This window comes from Aedes aegypti, chromosome 3 (genome assembly GCF_002204515.2).
Source record: "Aedes aegypti strain LVP_AGWG chromosome 3, AaegL5.0 Primary Assembly, whole genome shotgun sequence".
Classification (NCBI taxonomy): Eukaryota; Metazoa; Arthropoda; class Insecta; order Diptera; family Culicidae; genus Aedes; species Aedes aegypti.
This window is the reverse complement of record NC_035109.1, coordinates 166,563,829-166,577,967: the sequence shown is the minus strand read 5'-3', so window position 1 is coordinate 166,577,967 and position 14,139 is coordinate 166,563,829. Positions and strand designations below refer to the sequence as shown.

The following is a 14,139-nucleotide window of genomic DNA, read 5'->3' as shown; positions in this document are numbered from 1 at the left end:
AAACTAAAAAACATACATCGCTGAAAATTTGACAGTATACTTAAAATTTTCTGAACTTTTAAGAAAAAATGAGAAAAACGATAGCCCCTTTGGTCCCGAGGCCTTCAAAACACGAAAAAACGGAAACTATTGAGTTTTTTCATGTAAAAAACACAATTTTTGTGAAATTTTATATTTTTCCTTAAAAGTCAAAATCTTTAGCCTTCATTTCGTCCAAAAAGATTGAAAATCGGTCGAACGGTTCAAAAGTTATAATTTTTTTAATAAAAATTTTGCAAAATCGCGATTTTTCTGGTCACCCTATTTCGGAAATGGTCACCCTAATCAAAAAGTCCAAAAATACGTGTATCCTTATTTCGGATAAGGAACAAAAAGCAAATTTTCACGGAATTCGGAGACCCACTAGATCGGTTTTTCATGGAATGGCTGTATAAGTAGTTTTGGATTATTTACTATTGGTATGGAAGAGTCAATAAGACCGATTTAATTAGTTTTTTGTTAGTTTGAATATATGGGTTTTAGGCTTATTGAAGAGAGAACTCTAAACGAGTTTAGTTCAAAAGGCTTTTTCCCATAAATAAATAATAATAAAATATTATCTTGGATAGTCAGTTTAACAGGGTTTAACACATTTACGCCATGAAACAACACAAGTGAAATACTTTTGGCAAATGATACTTTAAAACTATCACAAATAATTAAAAAACGTGCCTCTAAGGTCTTGAATGTATCGACCAAATGTTTTTGTCGACTCTATGACACTACCCCGAACGCAACTACCCTAAACGCCATTACCCCAAATGTGTCACTACCCTGACCGCCATAACCCTGAAAGCATAAGGAAATTCCAATAATTACGTCATGCAAAGCTCGACCATTATCTATCCCCTTACTATAACAGCATAAGCATTCTCTAAGAATATTTAAATGTTGGAATGATTTACAGTTTCTAACGAAAGTATTAGTGGCTGTTTTTTCTAGCGATAACATAAAAGTACAGCCTATTTTCGAAAGATAGAAAAACATATGCGACAAGGTTGAATCCAAGGAATGACAAATGTTCAAATTAGAGAAAAATCTCTGATCAAAACATAGGAAACTTAAACTCACTAACAGAATAATTTGTAGGTTGACCTTGGTTTGACCTTGGTCGGTCCAATATTACAGTACCATTCACATTTTCGCCCTCAATAATGTTTAGTCCCTTTCTTCTAAACTTTTCGGGCTAATGGCTCATTCAGGGTAGTGATGTTCTGGGTAATGGATTACGGGGCAGTGACCCATTGGGGTAGTAGTGTTCGGGGAAGTTGCATTCGGGGTAATGGGGTGGTGCTGTTTTAGTAAAAAAAAAACTATGAACAAATAAGAGTAAAATTTTTACTGAGTGGTCGAATCGCCAAGATTTTATTCAAAAATATTTAATGAAGAGACCTAAAAAAAGACATCCCTTTTAACGTTACTATTTTTTTGTATCATTTTAAGCTGCCATTTGGAGGTTGAGCACCCGAGTTTACTGATAAAGTGAAATTTTGGAATAGAATAATATATAGTATAATTTTTTGCAGATGATAACAGTACAATATTGTGTACAGGACGGTTTTGCAGAATGTTCAAAAGGATTATTGAAACGTGTTAGTTTTAAACTCTCCTAATGTTCACATTAGGTCCGGAAAGCCAATATTTTCGGATGATTTAAAAGATGTTTCAACATTTCTTATAATGTTTTCAATATTGAATCGACAATTTTATGAGATGAGAATAATACAGGAACCGATTTCCTATATTGATTTGTTGTTAAATTTATAGTTTTTGTTGCCGCTATTTTAAGTTATGCTAGAAATATACAAAATCCGAGTGTTAATTGGAATTAAACTCCTCTTTAGAACTAATTCACAAAGTTGTAAGTTCTTCGTTTTTATTTATGTTTTCTAAACATTGCTACCGTAGTACACAGAAAAAAAAGTAAAATTGACCAACGTAGTTTCTAGTGTTGTATCGATAATTTCACGTTATTACATTCAATTACATATACGCTCAAAACATAAATGGAGTCTGAGATGAAAATGCCAAGAACAAAACTTTCCAAATTGAATACTCTTCTCAATGCGTGGCTGGTTGGCCGAAAAGTAATAGTCACTTTTCTTACCCTACTCCGAGTTCGAGTTAAAGACATTAATCTTCAAAAAGATTGTTTTTAAATTAACTTTCAATAAATTTAACCCTTGCAAAATTGAAAAATTTAGTAATATTTTGACAAAGTTTCAGTTTTAAACGAATTGTCAGTACATTTATATATTCAGTATTCCTAAAAGAATTGTCCATAAAGCACGTGGGCGTTTTTATTTGTTTTTCAGAATAATATTGATTTCATGTGTTTCATCAGATGTTAATAATAGCTTAAACATTTCAAAATATGATCAAAAAAGTTATGGTTGGAAAGGAGCTTCGCTCTTAAACTCTTACATTTAAAAACATGCATGTTTGGGTGCATTGTAAAGTATAAAAATTGACGTTGTCTTCTTAAGATATAACGCTCCAGGTCGCTATTCAAGAACTGTTAAGTTTCAAATTCTTATCAAAAACAAAATTTTCTGCGTTTCCTAGGCATAACGTTGAAAATTGCAATGCAAGTCTATATTAGGAACATCTTTCTAGCTTAAAAGCTATTTTTAAAACGTCCAAAGATTGCATAAGAAGTATCGTATCTTTAAAATGAAAATCGGCAACCACGTGGAACGATCCTCCGCGCTTCTTGTGTCTTAATGGTACTGCGCTTACACAATACGCTCAGTTGGATGTTGTGTTTTCGATCTTCCAATTTTCAACACCCGCCCAGCAGTAGCGGAACCGTTTTGATAAACTCAATTCAGGCCCCCCTTTGCTGGTGAGCGAGAGCCAGCCCGCTGGCCTTCCAGGGGCACAAAAGTTGAATCCAGCGCTAAGGAAGCTAGTTGGAAGTAAATTGCAGCCCAACAGCAGCGTTCGACAGCAACGGAGCAAGAAAACATGTTCAACCAAAAGGGAGAGAGAGTCATCCACTTTCGAACGCGTAAGGTTGCGCAATTTCACCACACACCATGAACCGTTTTCTGTCCACGCGTAGATACCGTAGATGTCTACAATTTACAGTATATTCGTCGTGCACTATCAGCCAACGTGCAACCATCAGGACAAGTGTTTATATATGCCTATCGAAGAAGAAAGTTCAATCAACGTCGGTTTGCTGCTACTCACTTGTTTCAAATTGGTGATTCCGTGTAGATATGATTCATCATCGACCTGTTTTATGCGCTATGATCCACACCAAATTTCGCTTTGCGGCTTGGGAAGAATTGGATCGTCGTCGCGTCGATGCTGTTTCCGACTTCTAGACGAAGTGTTGAAGCGATTACGGTTTTAAAACCCCATTCACAAAAGATGCATTTAACTTTCCAATTTTTGGCACTTTTCTACGTTTTCTTTTTGGCTGCGATTTTCACTTACAGATCATAAAGCACACTCCAAGGCGATATATTTATCTTTCTTTATTTTATGATATTTTTCTTTTTCGGTCGGTGATCGCCAACACTTTTCTCTTATCCCAGGTTTATCACTTATTCATTGGTTTTTGTTTCACTTTTACAAACACAGTAAGCTTCCCAAAATCGCCGAAGGAGAAAAAACTGCTCCGTAACACCGATCTCACCACTAACGACTGTTGTATCAAGCAGCGTTTATATTTTGATTCACCACTGAATTGCACTGTGCAAAATTTCACTGTTTTTCTTGGTACAATGTACGTTTGCCAAAATAACACCACTGTTGAAAGTTTTCCTCTCGTCGTAACCAATAAAAAGACCACTTATCGAAAACAAACCGAGACGAGTACCATCCAAATTAGTGTACTGCTTCTGGTAATAAAAAATAGAAGAAAAATGAAACATCACCTAATAAGATCAATTGAGGAAAACAAAACTTCGTAAACTCGTAAGAAGCGAGAGCAACGTACCACAAACAACACCCGATCAATGCGGCTGTCGGCGATATTCTGCACTGCACACCGAGCTGCTGAATGGCTCGTGTCTTGGTTTGGGGCTCCGCTGTGTGGAGCAGTTTGTGTTGCTCTTTTCTCGCTCACCTTTTTTTCCTTCTTGCATTTTGACTCTCGCAGAAAACGCGAGACACACAAGACGCTTCACTTTGGCAAGGTGTACACTTGAGCTTTTCGGCACATCACCAGGGCAAGTCAGGGCTGCCAGAGGTTTGTTCGAGTGAAAGGAATACTTGTTTTCTTTTTAATTAAGCGGTAGGATTGGTAATTCGTTGAAATGTATATTATAACCCAAACAAATTCACAATTAGGGTATCTCCCAGACGTATCAGAAAAAAACAGTCAACTTTGTTCTCACCACCAGTTTTCTGTGGCTAAATTGCATGTTTGAGCAAAACTAAAAAAACTGACCTGTGTAATCTTTTTCTAATCTCTACTAATTAATATCGTTCCATACATATCATTATGGTGTTCTGTGTTAGAAAACACTATCATGCTAATTAGATTAAACTAAATTAAGCTTTTATTAATATTTTGTTAACAATATATTACATTTAATTTGCCGCAGCAGTTCAGCATGTTTACAGATGAGTTAATTTCGCCTACTTGTAAGAGAAAAAACGTTTTCAATTAACTGAATCTAACTTGATTTAGATATATATAACGCATCTTTTATTGTCACAATTTTTGTCTAAAATTATTTATAATTTTATTCGACATTTGTTCCAATAATTCATCATTGGATATTCTATGTAACTCATTAGTACTATACCAGGGAAGGAGCTTCAGAATCATTTTCAGAATTCCTGATATGACAACAGCTACTCCATATTGGTACAGCATGACTGGCATGATTTTTTTTTAAGATCAAAAGCTTGTTCTTAAGTCAAAGTTTTGATTTTCTATTAATAAGGGGATAAAGACATTTTACATTTTTGTTACATTTTGCTTGAATGCCCTCAATGTGATTTTTGAAAGTCAAATTTTTATCTAGCATGTGCCCTAGATTCTTAACCCGTATAGGCCTGAGCTAAAGAAAAAAAATCTAAAATTCTCACCGCTCAGTGAATACTTAACGGATTTTAATTATTTTTTTCAGTATACTCTTCCTCATATCTAGTTTCTAAACGTGACCAAAAGATCTCTGAAATGTTCTTGTGATCGTAGTTAATCCGGTGGGTCACTGGGTCAGGTCAGGTGAAAAGGGTACTGTGCTGCTGTGCCCTTGTAGATAGGCAAATTTCAAGTCACATATAATTTCCTGAATCGGCTATAATGTAGCCACTTTACCATAGAATTCTATTAAAAACGCATCAGTGTAAACCATTTAAAATTCGATTGAATTGGAAAACCATGTGTACCGCATTTCTTTGACCCTACAAATGACCAATTTAAGGTCCCAAGAACGGCTCAAATAGCCACGATAAAGTGGCCAATTATATCTAAATATCTGTGCCTAACTTATGGGAAGGTATTTTAGTGAACTATATCCCTTGTTTTCGAGAGTTGAAACGATTTAATATCCAACAAATCTATAGCCGGTTCTTCAAGACATATAGTCCGAATGGCATCATCCAGTGCGTTTTCAATGGTGCAAACCTCTTCATTCATAATGTTGAATATTAGATCTTAATGATTAATGCAAATTAAAATGATTGGCATTGCAAGTAAATAAAGATAACTTGATTTGTCACAAAAAATAGCCCATTTTTACCCAAATTGACCGATTGACCGACCGGAATAACTCCGGCCTCATGACTATTCCCTTGTTTTTCTGGCCACTTCTAGAAAGTTTTTTTTTTTAATTTCTTCATTAGTATCATTTATTTCTTATATCTAGGAGTTCTGTGTTAGACATCACTATCATCCTAATTTGGCAAAACAAATTTAAGATTTTATTAACATTTTGTTAACAACATATAACATTTCATTTACGTAGCAGTTCCGATTTTTTACAGGTGAGTTGATTTTACCAGCTAAGATTAGAAAAAAGGTTTCAATTAACTTAACCTAACTTAACCGAAATATATAACGCATTAATCGTGACAATAGAAGATTGTAACGATTTTTGCCTGAAATTATAAATAATTTTATTTGACATTTGTTCCAATGTTTCAACATTGGAAACTCTATGTAACTCATTGGTACTACACCAGGGAGGAATCCTTAGAATCATTTTCAAAATTTTATTTTGAATTCTTTGTAGAGCTTTCTTCCTGGTATTACAACAGCTAGTCCATATTGGTACAGCATACAACATGGCTGGCCTGAAAATTTGTTTGAATATCAAAAGCTTGTTCTTAAGACAAAATTTTGATTTTCTATTACTAAGGGGATAAAAACATTTTACATATTTATTACATTTGGCATGAGCCCTAGATACTTAACTTCATCTGACCAATTTATTGGAACCCCTCTCATCGTGACAACATGTCTACTTGAAAGTTATAAATAAAGAGCTTTTGGTTTATGTGGGGATATTATTAGTTGAGTTTTGGAAGCATTAGGAGATATCTTCCATTTCTGCAAGTATGAAGAAAAAATATCCAAACTTTTTTGCAATCGACTACAGATGACACGCAGACTTCGTCCTTTGGCGCAGGTCTGTGTCATCCGCCAAAATCCGTCAAGACTTTTGACATCCCTGAGGTAACTCAGGTAAGTCAGATGTGAAAATATTGTATAATATTTGTCCCAAAATGCTGCCTTGAAGAACACCAGCTCTTACAGGAAGTCTTTCAGACCTGGATTACTGACAATTAACCTGAAGTGTACGATTTGATAGATAGCTTTGAATTATTCTAACAATGTATGTTGCAAAATTAAAGTTTTTTTAATTTAACGATCAAGCCTTCATGCCAAACACTGTCTAATGCTTTTTCTATGTCTAGAAGTGCAAGACCTTCAGATTTGTTGGAACGGATCAAATTTGTTACACGTAAAAGTTTATGAGTGGTCGAATGTCCATGGCGGAATCCGAACTGTTCATTGGCAAAAATTGAAATTTCGTTGATGTGGGCCATCATTCTGTTCAAAATAACCTTCTCAAAAAGTTTACTGATGGAGGAAAGCAAACTGATTGGACGATAGCTAGAAGCTTCTGCAGGATTTTTGTCTGGTTTTGAAATTGGAACAACCTTAGCATTTTTCCATTTGTCAGGAAAATATGCTAACTGAAAACATTTGTTGAATATATCCACTAAGAATGATAAGCTACTTTCTAATTTCCATCATTTCCAGGAACTTTCATATTTTTGAATTTTTTAATAATAGTTCTCACTTCTTCCATACCAGTCTTCCAAGATTTTTCGAAACCTTTTTTTTATTGTGAATGTTTTCGAAGTCCTGAACCTGATTTTCTATTGAACTATTAAGTCCTAAATTTAAATTGTGCGCGCTTTCAAACTGCATAGCAAGTTTTTGAGCTTTTCCGCAGTTAGTTATAATTTGTTTTCCTCTTTCAATGCCGGTATTGGCTTTTGGGGTTTTTTCAAGATTTTAGGCCATTTCCAAAAGGGCTTAGAGCCAGGGTTCAATTGAGAAATTATATTTCCAAAATTTTTGTTTCTTAATTGTAAAAAACGTTTCTTGATTTCTTTCTGCAAATCCTGCCGTACAATCATAGCAGAATCGCGTTTAAATTGCCTTCTCCTCACGTTTTAAGACGGATCAAGAATTTAAGATCATCGTCTATAATCACGGATTCAAATTTTACTTCACATTTTGGAATTGCAATGCTCCGGGCTTCAACAATGGAATTTGTTAAAGTTTCAAGAGCATTGTCAATGTCAAGTTTTGTTTGTGAAGAAATGTTAACATCATGATTAGAGTCAATATATGTTTCAAATACACTCCAGTCGGCTCGAAAATAATTGAAAGTGGAGCTGATAGGATTGAGAATCGCTTCATGGGATAATTGAAATGTAACAGGCACATGATCAGAATCAAAACCAGCATGAGTAATCAGAAGAACCTCCGCAAATCATGTATTTAGCATCCATGCGTCAATGTTTTGTTTCATGACCCCGCTCTTGGCAGCGACGGCACTGAGTGAGGTTCAGGTTATTTGCTCCAGGTTTCTGGTATTGTCCCAAAGTCTTGCTCTTTCTATAGCTGGAATATTATTTAGCTCTTTTTTATGATAGTGAACTAAATAATATTTATGAGGAAGCCCTTTCCGAACAATGCCAGATTGGGTTTTCTTTTTCATAATAATTACTTGGACTGGGGAATACCCTAGTAAATCATCTATTCTATTTTTGATCTCTTCAGGTGACTTATAGTCACTTGAGAAACCTTTCAAGACGAATTTGATCAAACGTTCAGTTATGTCGTCGTAAGTAAAAAAAATATGCTTCTTCTCTTCAAGATGTTTGAGAAGAAGTTCGCGATCTTTAAGAGTTTCCGGCAAAACGCGACAGTCTCCTTTCTTTGCGATGTGGAAGGAGACCTTGATTCCCCTAATGCAGTTCAAGATCTTTTGCCTAAATCCCCCGAATGTGAAACAACTGACCACGATAGGCGGCACTCTTTGCATCTTCACTTGAATCAAAGAGACTGCTTCGATTTGGTGTTCGGAAAATTTGTATAGAGCATCGAACTGATTGCTCATTTTGATGCAATTATCAACATTATCTATTTCACCCTTGGAAGAAAGTTCACATTCCGGGGAAGCGTCCTTTCTTCCATTCCTGCCACGTTTAGTGACAGTTTTGAATGCCACATTTTGGAAGGAAGTTGTGAATTCAGAGATTCACCCTTCCTTTTGTTTGTTGTTGCAACCATGTTTAGTAAATAATTGAAAGAAGACGTGACTTTCGAGAGGTTTTTTTCCCAAGACGATGTCCAAGAAGGATTACCACCGCTAGCTTTTGCCAACGGGTCCAACGAAAAATCGAAGGCACGGGTCCAAACAAGGATCGCAAAGTGATCAATAGTAGAAAAAATAGTACTGAAAAGTACTGTTTTAGTAGCACTGAGAAGTACCGTTTTTAATTTTAGCACTGAAAAGTACTGTTTTATTGCTTTAGGTAGTTTTTAAGAAAACTTCCAAGAGCAGAGAGAATTCGTGTACGCACAGCACGAAGGTACGATTTGCACTGAAAGCGTCAGTTCATGGTTCCTTAAAAATATAGGACTACTGAACGTCACGTCGATAATCTATTCTTCATCATTTCTGCGGAAGGTACTCACTGTACCCACATTTGCCAGCTCTACATTCACTGCGGTCAGGGATTGCAACAAAAGTTGGCCTCTTTGGTTGATGCAGCGGCTACCCCACTCCACTGCCCATGCATTAAAGTCGCCAGATATCACTACTGGCTACCGATTAGCAAATTCGGCAATCATCCTGTTGACCATGTGGGAAAATTTCTCAAACGACCACCTTGTGGGCGCGTAACAACTGCAATAGAATACGCCGTTGATGTTTGCTATCGCATAACCGTCATTTGAGATAGAGACTAGGATTGGGTATCGCCCTGTCGTCCTTATTAGAGTTTGCAATTTTCCCTGGATTCGACTTCCCGGGAAACGGGAAATAAAATTGTGATTTCCCGGAAAATCCCGGGATCCCGGGAAATTTTCAAAAACGAGAAAATAAAGTAAATTTGATGGAATTTTCTTTAGAGTTATTCGTATTTCATGTATATATATTTTATACCAGTAAATTTGTATGGTTACTTCTCCTTTTTTGTGAGTTTGTGTTTCTAAAAAAATCTGTTGGCTTCGTTTTAACCCGTATAGGCCTGAGTGAAAGCATAAATACAGAAATACTCACCCCTCAGCGAATTCTTAACGGATTTAAATCATTTTTTTGTCAGTTCACTGGCCCACATATCTAGTTTCTAGAAGTGGTCAGAGGAACTCGGAAATATCCCTGTGGCCGGAGTTATTTCGGTGGGTTACTGGGTCAAGTCGGGTAGAAAACCCAGTAAACCACCATCGTATATGATGGTATATAAGAGTACAAATGTGGAGGCGATATACGTACATCTTGCACGCAGCGTTATGGCGCATGTATGTATATAGCCTCCGCATTTGTACTCTTATGCGCTATCGTATACGAGTTTGTGTTTACTTGGAAGGGCTCTTTTTTGGGACATGCCAAGTATCTTTATTTATTTGCAATGACAATAATTTTAATTTGCATAAATCATCAAGATCTGATATTCAACATTATAAATGAAGTGTTTTGCACCGTTTAAAATATACCGGATGTGGCCATTTGGACGTTATGCACGGAAGAACCGACTGTAGATTTGTTGGATACTAAACCGTTTCAATTCTCAAAAATTAGAAATCAAACATAATTTTGCACTAAAATGCATTCCCATAAGCTTGGCACAGATGTTCAGATAGAAATTGGCCACTTTATCATAGGTTTGAGGCGTCCCGGGACCCGAATCAAATGCAAAATTCATAGTTATCCAATTCAATCGTTTCACAAAAGGTTTACACTGATGCAATTTTCTCAAAATTCCGTCATGTAGTGGCCACGTTATAGTCGATTCTGGAAATTATCTGTGAATTGAAATTTGCCTACCTTTAGGGGCACAAATGCACAGTAGCCTTCTCACCCGACCTGACCCAGTGATCCACCGGAATAACTCCGGCCACAAGAATATTACCACGTTCCTCTGTCCACTTTTTGAAACTAGATATGTGTGCCAGTATACTGACAAAAAATCATTTGAATCCATTAAGAATTCGCTGAGCGGTGAGGGTTTTAGAAGTTTTGTTTTCACTCAGGCCTATACGGGTTAATCGTCAGGCTTCAAATGAAATTCAAATCATATTTACCACCATCGAAGCAATCCTTTCAAGCACTAAAATAAAAACCAACTAGAGTCTTATGTTGAAAATTATGACTGTTACACCCATGAAAACTTTATAAGCCCACTCAATTCATGAAAAAATATCCTTCGAAATATTTTTTGTTTACTATAGCTTATAATCATTTTTAGAAAAAAAAAAACATATCGTTAAAAACATACACATTTTGTCCACAACTATTTGATTTCGGAAAACAACACACCAACATCGAATTATAACTAGTTGTCTAATGAACTTATTGCTTATAATGATCTTCTTCTTCTTGGCATTACATCCTCATTGGGACAGAGCCTGCTTTTCGGCTTAGTGTTCAATGAGCATTTCCACAGTTATTAAATGAGAGCTTTCTTTGCAAAAGTTGCAATTTTCGCATTCGTATATCGTGTGGCAAGTACGATGAGTACGATGATATTTTCCATTACCAAAAGATCCTGACCGACCGGGAATCGAACCCAGACACCTTCAGTTAATAGAACTACCTGGGAAATACGGAAATCCCGGGAAATACGGGAATCCCGGGAAACAGAAAATCATTTCCCGGGAAACGGGCGATCTCATTTCCCGGAAAATGTTCCCGGGATTGCAAACTCTAGTCTGCTAGCTGTTGAGACCTATCCGCTACCCAGTTCCCGTTATTGGCTGGAATGCGGTATGCAACCGATAGTAACACCACGTCAGTCTTCGTTTCCAAGACTGACTGCCAAAGCAGCTGCTGGTCTGCCTCACAATGGTTTACATTGAACTGTGTACTTCCGTTTCGGGTGCTGTGATACTCCGCTTGTGGCCGGACATTTGGGTCCGTTCGTTAAGTGTCCGCTATTTGCTCTGTCGGCACATATTAGGCACTTAGCGATTTGCTTACTATCGCTTGCACTATGGCCTTCGGGGCCGCATTGTCTGAACATCGCACTTCTGTCCAGTGTTGTGAAAAACTCAATTTCTCACAACTCACGCTTGAGATTTTTCATGCGTGAGTTGTCAATCATGCATCTCAGCAGTCAAAAAATCATGGATGGGTTGGCTCACCTTTTTAACTCATTGTCTCGTATTTCCACATTTTACTCACACACGGCAATAATTTCTTGTTAGCCTGGTCAAATTATGTTAATCCTTTCTAACGTAAACTGACTGTAAACTGCGACTGAATCATTTTTACGGTTTGAGTTGATTGAGTTGATTTTGCATCAAAATCTCAAGCGTGAGATTTGCGAAGCAGCTCTAATGAGTTTGCTCTCACGGGAGAGCGTATTGATTGAGATTTTGAGTGTGAGTCTATCAACACTGCTTCTGTCGGGATCATTGCAATTCCACGCTTTATGGCCCTTCCCGAAACATTTGAAGCCATCTTTAGTAGGATGTTGTATGCTCAGCCGGTAAACCGACCAGCCTACCTTGAGTATGCCCAAGTTCTTCGCTTTGTTGGCATCTGCAACTGGCAGCCTGATCGCCGCCACTTCCCTTTCTAAGGTGGATGATCTTACTGGGTACGTCGATGTCACACTGCGCTTTGAGGGCAGCCGAGACCTCCGCTGCATCGGTGACTTCATCCAGGTTTTTACACTAGAGAGTCGCTTCTGCAGTCAGTCATCTTCGTCGCCAAGTACTTCTTGTGCCAGTTGCTTACAGGCTGTGCCGTTTTGCTTTGTGTCCTTCTTTAAGACTAGGATCATTGCACCAATCTTAGTCCGTCTTATGCTCCGCAAATCTGCGCCCAATGGCGACAATTTCTTCGTGCTTTGCATAGCCTTTAGAACCTCGACGTATTTTGCCTCCCCCGTTTTGAAAAGGAGGGCCTTGCCTAAGTTTCTCGGTTTAGGATTCTCCTTGGTCGCCGTTTCCGGTTTTCTCCTTACTCTCTTCTTTCCAACTCGTATCCACGGGTTGCTATTGCTGCGCACCCGTAATCACTGCCTAGTTCGGGCTATCCCATGGCTCTTATTTCTTGTCTTTCTTGGCCTTAGCCTTTGTGTTGACCTGTGCACTGTTGCCATGCCTACTGCGAAGCTTGGCTCGTGCCAGTTTTTCCGTTCTGAAGGACGGCCGCGTAGGATACATTTTCCTTAGTAACCATGCGTCTTTTCGCCTCGTATTAATCCTCGGAAGGTCCTTTGTTTCGCGTATCGAATAATATCATCAAATATATTCGCGTTGCCCGTGAAGGAAAACACTTCGGTCTGACACGACTTAGTCTCTCTGCCTTCTATCTTGCCAAGTTGTTCCTTGGCTTTCTCATAGTCTTGCTTTGCAGTTAGGAATTATTGTCGAAATTTCAGCAGACTTGTTTTCAAGTCTTTGCTGAAATTGCTTTTGCTCTTAACAAACTCGATGATGATTTCGGGTTGCTCAGCAGCTACTTGCTTTTTAGGGAAATACTCCCTATTGCTATCCATGGGCTCGATTAGTCCCGGGCCATCGATCACCTCTAATGTTGCACTGGAGCGGCCAGTGCATGCCGTCGTCACAGTGTCTAAACTTTTGCCCACACTGTTCTCACTTAAGTTGATATTGGTCGCCTTCTTTCATGGCGGGTACCTTAGCCAGTTACTGATGGGTCCTGAAGCCTCTTCTTCACATTCCGCTAGTTGTTTGATTTCATGGATCATTTCTTATGGGTCCCCCTAAGAAATGATCGATCTCCGCTGGAATAGTCGCCTTTGTTATCCCATGTTTATCTATGTAAGCAGGGAGGCCATGCTAGGGTCAGCTGGCATCTGAGCGTACTCCTTCCAAGTTGGAACAACCAGGCCTACCACAGTTTTACGGAACGGGGCAGCCTGCGCCATTAACTCAGTTGCCGTTTCAGGCCAGTGTCTTCGACCCTACTACGGGAGTAGAATGTCGCCGTAGGGGTTGGGAAATTTTGCATGAAGACGTTTCGTTTAAGGACGTTTCGCATACGGACGTTTGGCATAATCAGAAATATAAGCCTTCTTTCAAATGCTTCATGTTCTTATTCGAAACTGCGAAACGTCTTTTTGCAAAATCGGTCACCCCCGTAACGCCAAAATTTATTTTTTTTCCCGGGATGAGTTTTGTTAGTAGGAGGGTTCAAAAGCTACATGATCTGGATTCACCTTGGTAAGTGATGCGATTCATGTGGCCTCTATTTGAAAGTTATCTGTCGTGCTATTTAAGTTTGAAGTGTGATCATTATTGGCCAATTTATTCCACAGTTATTAATTTAGAGCGTTCTTTGGCAGTTGATCATTTGCATATCTCGGATGGAGTAGGCACGAAGATGCACTTTATCCTGGGAAATAGAGATTGGACTCGCA

General features: G+C 38.0%; 1 protein-coding gene and 1 long non-coding RNA gene across 7 annotated transcripts in view; one reads left to right on the top strand and one right to left on the bottom strand.

Annotated features, from left to right (window-relative positions):
* Positions 1-4,170, bottom strand: part of LOC5563957 (glucose dehydrogenase [FAD, quinone]) — an 81,352-nt gene extending 77,182 nt beyond the window's left edge. For 3 of the 5 annotated variants that reach the window (XM_021854959.1, XM_021854960.1, XM_021854956.1), the window contains exons 1-2: positions 3,989-4,170; positions 3,235-3,890 (exon numbers count right to left, since the gene is read on the bottom strand). The gene's annotated coding sequence lies outside the window, so the exon portion shown is untranslated. Of the gene's footprint in view, positions 1-3,234 lie in introns of all 5 variants that reach the window. The other 2 variants (XM_021854958.1, XM_021854957.1) reach the window with 2 other exon arrangements.
* LOC110679629 overlaps positions 1-14,139 on the top strand; it is a 427,025-nt gene that overhangs the window by 357,325 nt on the left and 55,561 nt on the right. The window lies entirely within an intron of this gene.